Below are 5,968 nucleotides of genomic sequence, written 5' to 3'. Positions count from 1 at the left end.
AAAAGATGTTCTTTGTAATTCCACTTTGAGGTAGGAACCATTTTAAATGGGCTTTCTTTAGTGTATTACTTTCAAGGCTATGAGTGAATACCTGACAAGAAATTCTTAAGAGAGAAACATATAGCTTTGAGGCAGCTGGCGACATCGTATCCAAAGTCAGGGAGCAAGGCATGCATAGGAAGTAGGGCTAGGCTATAAGGCCTCCAACAAGTCCCCACCCCCAACTCCCAATACATCCATTCCCTTCTGAAACTCAGTCCCCAGGGACTGAGTGATAAGTGTACAACTTTGTGGAGAATATTCCAGATTCCAACCATGACATGCCCCTGTTGGCTCTTCTTGATGCTTCTTGTGAGTTTCAGAAATGCAGCGAAGTCAACATACGTTTCTTGTCCATGTGAATGTACTGAAGGAAGCCTACGGTAGGTAACTGTCAGAGGTGGACTCTTGGGAGCTCTCCCAGATAGAGTTCCTGAGAGGTGGTGGGACCATTATAAGGTAAGGTCTAGTGGGAGGTTTTAGTTCTTAGGGTACACACTTTTTATTTTGTTTTTATTTATTCTTCTTTCATATGATACACCCCAATTGTAGCCTCCACCCTTTCCAGCCCACCCTTTCCCCGCACCCAGATTCACTCCTCCACAGTTTCATGTCAGAAAAGAGCAGCCCCCTAGGGATATCAACCAAACATGGCATGATAAGTTACAATAAGACTAGACACAAACTCTCAAATCCATGCTTCATGAGGCAATTGAGTAGGAAGAAAAGGATCCCCAGAGAAAGCAAAGGAGTCAGAGACACCCCTCCTCCCATTGTTAGAAGTCCCACAAGACCGCCAAGCTACATAACCATAACATGTATGCAGAGGACCTAGCACAGACCTCATAGGCTTCATGATTGGTACATCAGAGCTAAGTGACACTCTTGAATGGGTGGGGTTCAGTGCCCCTCTTTCTGTTTTACCTAGAAGCTGTGTGGTTTCACTCCCCTGTGCAGTTTTTGTATAATGTGATGACATAAAACTTGAAAAACTACCAACCAAAGCCAATCCTCCCCCTATAAAGTGATCATCTCAGACATGTGTTACATTAATAGAAACTGACATTTATATTTGTGTTTTCCAGATAATCTCAGATGAGGAATTGATTTAAGAGCGGGGGATTTATGATGAAGTTGAGAGATGGGACCTTAAGATTCTCAATTAGGCTGGCAGCTTAGATAAACACTATAAACCTATTTACTGAAGACATCTTTATTGAGCACTGGGCTTAGTGCGGAATATTTCAGTCTCTTTCATTGAAGAACTTATCGCACTCCTCCTGTGGGATTTAGAGGCGTAAACATGAGTCAAACCCAGTCTGGTAAAGTGCAGCAGCAGGAATGTGATGGACAGATCTGTTGGGAACGCAGTACCAGGTGCATAAGTCAGCGCTGACTTAGACATCTCATTACATGTATTGCTCCAGCAGTCGGTTTCATCTGGGGTAGATATAGCTTCCTTCTAGGACAAATGAACGTTCACAAGGCAGAGTGTTAATTTTACATTATTCTAGAGGTGACACACTTTACCGGGAAAGGTGGGCTGATGAGTCACTTAGACTTCATAGCCTATACTATCTTTGTCACATCACCTTCATCTCCCACAACTCTGAAAAAGTGTAAAAACCATTCCCGGTTTCTGGGCTGCACAAAAAAAAAAAAAAATTGGCCACAGTCTGGATTCAGGTACAATGTACAGTGTGCGCTGTAAATCATTTTATGGAGCTCTTTAAATCTTAGAAATCCCTCTGAAGGAAGGTTCCTAAGACAGACCCATGACTCAAAGCCAAACGTCTGCGTATGGGGGCTTTGTAGCCTTGCTCACTGGCTGCAGCTCTGTGAGAGGCTTGTTTGTCTGAGGCCTCGCTGTGTGGCTTGCACAGGCTCATGCTGCAGGGTGGATTTACTCTCCCACACTAGTGTCAGGTTTGGCCACATGGTCTGCCTCTGTGAACCATGAGTGGGGATGTGGTGTGCTTCTTCCTGGCAGACGCTGCTGAGCCAGTGTGTGTGGCTGAACCATCACTAGGCTCTGTTACTGACTGGAAGTGGCATCACATTTCATGCTTCTACCATTGTGTAGACCTGCCATTGTGTGAGATTCTTCTCTTGTATAAAAGTATGACATTTCATGCAGCGGCCACTTAGAGGCATGCCACTGTGTGGATCTGTCATTGTGTGGATACGCTAACTGGTGGAGCTGTGGTTGTGTGACTCTGCCATTGTATGAGTGAGTCATCTGTCATTGTGTGGCTCTGCCATAGCCTGGATGTATTGTTGTGTGGGCAGGATGCTGCATGGAATCTGCCATTCCACAGGCATGATGTCCTGTGTGTGTGCTATCTGCTTTCTCCTTCCTCGAGACCAGTGGCACCCGGCAGCCTGATGCCAGAGCAAAGAGCAGAGCCAGCGCCACTTTTCAGTTTGTCTGAAACAGGCAAGAAGTAAGCCATCCCATCATGGTGGCACGCAGACAGACATGTTGTTGGAGAAGTAGCTGAGAGTTTTACATCTAGTTCTGCAGGCAACAGGCAGAGAGAGAAAGATGCTGGGCTTGGAATGGCCTTTTGGAGAACTCAAGGTCCATTCCCAGTGACACACAGCTAGCCAAAAAGGCCCCACCTCCTAACCAGGTCAAATAGTGCCATTCCAGGTGACCGTGTGTTCAAATCTTTGAGCCTGTGAGGGCCACTCTCATCAAACCGCCACAGAGGCCAAGACGATCTTTATTGTCGTTACTACATAATCTAAGAAAGTGATCCAGAACACAAAAAAATCTGCATCCAATGAAACTTTCTCGGTCTGGCCTTATACAGCAGAATTAAGCAGGCATGTGTCAGAAACGAGGAATTTATTTATAAACCATGAGAAAACACACACACACACACTTTATATACATACATGTATATAATTAATTATAAAGTTGGTGCATTTTAATGATGGGGTAAATCTGTTATACTGGCCAGGAATCCTAACTGAGGCAAGGTAGTAAAGGGTAAACAGCACACATGTCAAGCTTACATGGTTAAGGCAGCCAACTCACAGGAAATAATACCACAAAACTTGCAAATATAATTCATATTTATGAAAAAGTATGAACATGGCCCCTATAGGCTCGCAGCAAGTGACACTATTTGAGGCATGGCCTTGCTGGAGGAAGTGTATCGCTGGGGTTAGGCTTTGAGGTTTGAAAAAGCCCATTCCAAGTCCGGAGTCTCTTTCTGCTGCCTGTGGATCGAGATGTAGGACTTTCAGCTACCATGGCTGCCATGCTCTCCGCCATGAGGATAATGGACTAAGCCTCCGAGACTGTAAGAAAGCCCAGATTAAAGCTTTCTTTTGTAAGAGTTGCTATGATGATGGTGTCTCCTCACGGCAACAGAACACTCTGACAGAAGTTGGTACCAGGGAGCAGGGTGCTGCTGTGGTGGCCCTGACCCTGCCNTTTGTTGGCAGAGTGTGGACTTTGGATTAGGAAAGCAGTTGGATACTTTATATGGGGGCCAAACTAGAAGGGGCTTGGAAGAGAGCAGTGCTGAGACAAAGTTAGATGATGACAGTCCAGCGCAAGTGGTTTCAGAGGAGAAGAATGTTAGTAAGTGGCCCAAGACTATTCTTGTGATACTCTGGCAAAGAATGTGAGTGCTTTCTGCCTTTTTGAAGAAGAAGAAGAAGAAGAAGAAGAAGAAGAAGAAGAAGAAGAAGAAGAAGAAGAAGAAGGAGGAGGAGGAGGAGGAGGAGGAGAAGGAGAAGGAGAAGGAGAAGGAGAAGGAGAAGGAGAAGAAGAAGGAGAAGGAGAAGGAGAAGGAGAAGGAGGAGAAGAAATCTGCCTGAAGCTAAATTGAAGAGTTTTGGAGTAACAGCCTGGCAGAGGAGATTAGAGAAGATTTCAAGGGAGCCGAGTATTCATTGGTTAATATCGTTCGCTCTTATACGCTGCTCTATAATGAAGAGGAGCAAGCTGAGCACTGAACGTACAACAGGCACAGCCTGAGGAGGGAAGAGTATGGAGGAGCAGAGAGAGGAGTGTAATGGAGCTAAGTGCACCNCTCGAGGAGATAAAACAATTTAAAGAAAAGCCTGATGCTAAAGACAATGAAGCAAGTGGTGACCTCAGGCAAGACTCCACCTGNCTAAGCTTCCAACTTATGAGAAGGAAGAAAGTAAAGTTTGCATAGTGAAGGAATCCATAGAAAGCAGAAAGCTGAGGAAAATGTATTTGAATGAGGNGGCCATGTTCCAGCCCCAGCAAGTAGAAGAACCAGCCAGCTTCGGCCAAGTGGTTCTGCCTTTTAAAGTCACTAGTCATGGATACAAGAAAGGGGTTGTGGAGTCTCCCTCCTCGGCTAAAGAAAGCCACTGAGACCAGGCATGTGTCTAGGGTATCCCTGCTTGTAGACAGACCTAGAGAGGTCACTGCATGTGACGTTGTGTATAAGAAGCCTGGATTGCCTTGGAGATGCTAAAATGTTACAGATGTCATAGTGGTGGGATACCTGCGTAGGAAAGCTGCTAACAGGAAGTGCAGGCAGCCTTTCACTGCTTTAAGACTTCATGCTTAAACATCATGAAACAATGTATCCAAAGCCACAGAGATAGTAAATGGCAGAGCCAGGACTTGAATTCAGTCTTATCTGGCCTGGACGATACCAGTATCTTTTTTTTTTTTNTNNTTCTTCCTCTGTGCTGCTGCTGAAAGTCTAAGGACCTTGAAAAACCCAAAGCAGCTTGGAATCATTGTGCCCCGTGTACGGGTTTCAAGGTAAACATCTTTATAGCTTTAGATGGTCCAGAAGACATCACAAACCACATTGAAGGATTCAAGCAAGGAAACCCTCGAGGGACTTTGTGGACCATAGAGTCCCCTTGATATTGATTAAGTGATGGCATCCAAAGGAAAACAGGAGTGTGTGNCGGGACACAGGCTGCATTTACAACAGGTGACTTGTCCTGAGTCCTCCGATCCATCCNCAGCCTGAGTCCTTAGCACTCAATCTCCTATTTTCTAGGGTAAGCATAATGTGTGTCCTGAAAACCGGCCTCTGGAGGGCAGCTATTTGGATTCCTATTTCTGATTTACTGGAGCAAATGTCTAGTGTTTCAGGCTGATTTTAAAAATGGTAACTTGTCAGGAGGCAGAGGGTCCCTCTGGGACCCAAAACTGGTTTTTGTCCTCTTTTCTTATAGGACCATAGGAAGAAACTCTGTATTTAAATCACGTGGGTTGAGACAGGGGTAAGGCTTGACGGTAAAGAGTGAGCAGGAGATACAGTGGACAGTGTGTATGCTGCCCTATTCATATGCTGGGCTGGGTTCATTTGGGGTGTTGGTGGTGAAATTCAACATGTTTTGTGCACTAGCGAGACACCCCTCCCCCCATTTTCCAGTTCACCTGGACTATGGTTTATTTTAAAGTTCAGCTACTTGTGATTGTAATTATAGGCCCTGTAACTATAACTAAGGGACTGTATTAATCATTTTTAGTGTTGGGCTCACAGTACCCAACAGCAGCCACATAAGTCGGGGAGGGCTTATGCTAGCTCATCGTTTCTGTCCTTCTGGGGTCAGGGCCTTGTGGAGCACCTCCGTTCATGGCAGCTAGGGTATAGGAGAGGAGGTTTATGTTGTGGCAGAACCAAAGGCAGAGATGAGACAANGAAGTGAGCAGGGATAATGTTCCCCTAGGCACTTACCNAGTAATCTACTTCCAAGCTAGCATCACACGCAAGGCTTCTAGAACCTCCTAGTACAGCCCCACCTGCCATGAATAAACCTTCACAACTGAAGCTCGAGGAAGGAGTAACCCACACATTCACAATCAGTATCATAGATTTCAGATAGAAACCATATTAGGTGCTTAATTATCATGAAATTTAAGGTCAGAGTGAGGGAGGAGAGTCAGGAAAAGAAGGCAGGGTGGCTGTGGGTT

General features: G+C 45.3%; 1 long non-coding RNA gene across 1 annotated transcript in view; it reads left to right on the top strand.

Annotated features, from left to right (window-relative positions):
- Positions 1 to 4,718: 4,718 nt before the first annotated feature.
- LOC110310943 overlaps positions 4,719 to 5,968 on the top strand; it is a 10,596-nt gene continuing 9,346 nt past the window's right edge. The window contains exon 1 of the long non-coding RNA XR_002379875.1: positions 4,719 to 4,801. This is a non-coding gene — a long non-coding RNA (uncharacterized LOC110310943). The remainder of the gene's footprint in view (positions 4,802 to 5,968) is intronic.

This window comes from Mus caroli, chromosome 15 (assembly GCF_900094665.2).
Source record: "Mus caroli chromosome 15, CAROLI_EIJ_v1.1, whole genome shotgun sequence".
NCBI classification, from domain to species: domain Eukaryota; kingdom Metazoa; phylum Chordata; class Mammalia; order Rodentia; family Muridae; genus Mus; species Mus caroli.
The sequence above is the reverse complement of the archived record's forward strand: the minus strand, read 5'-3'. Positions and strand labels throughout refer to the sequence as shown.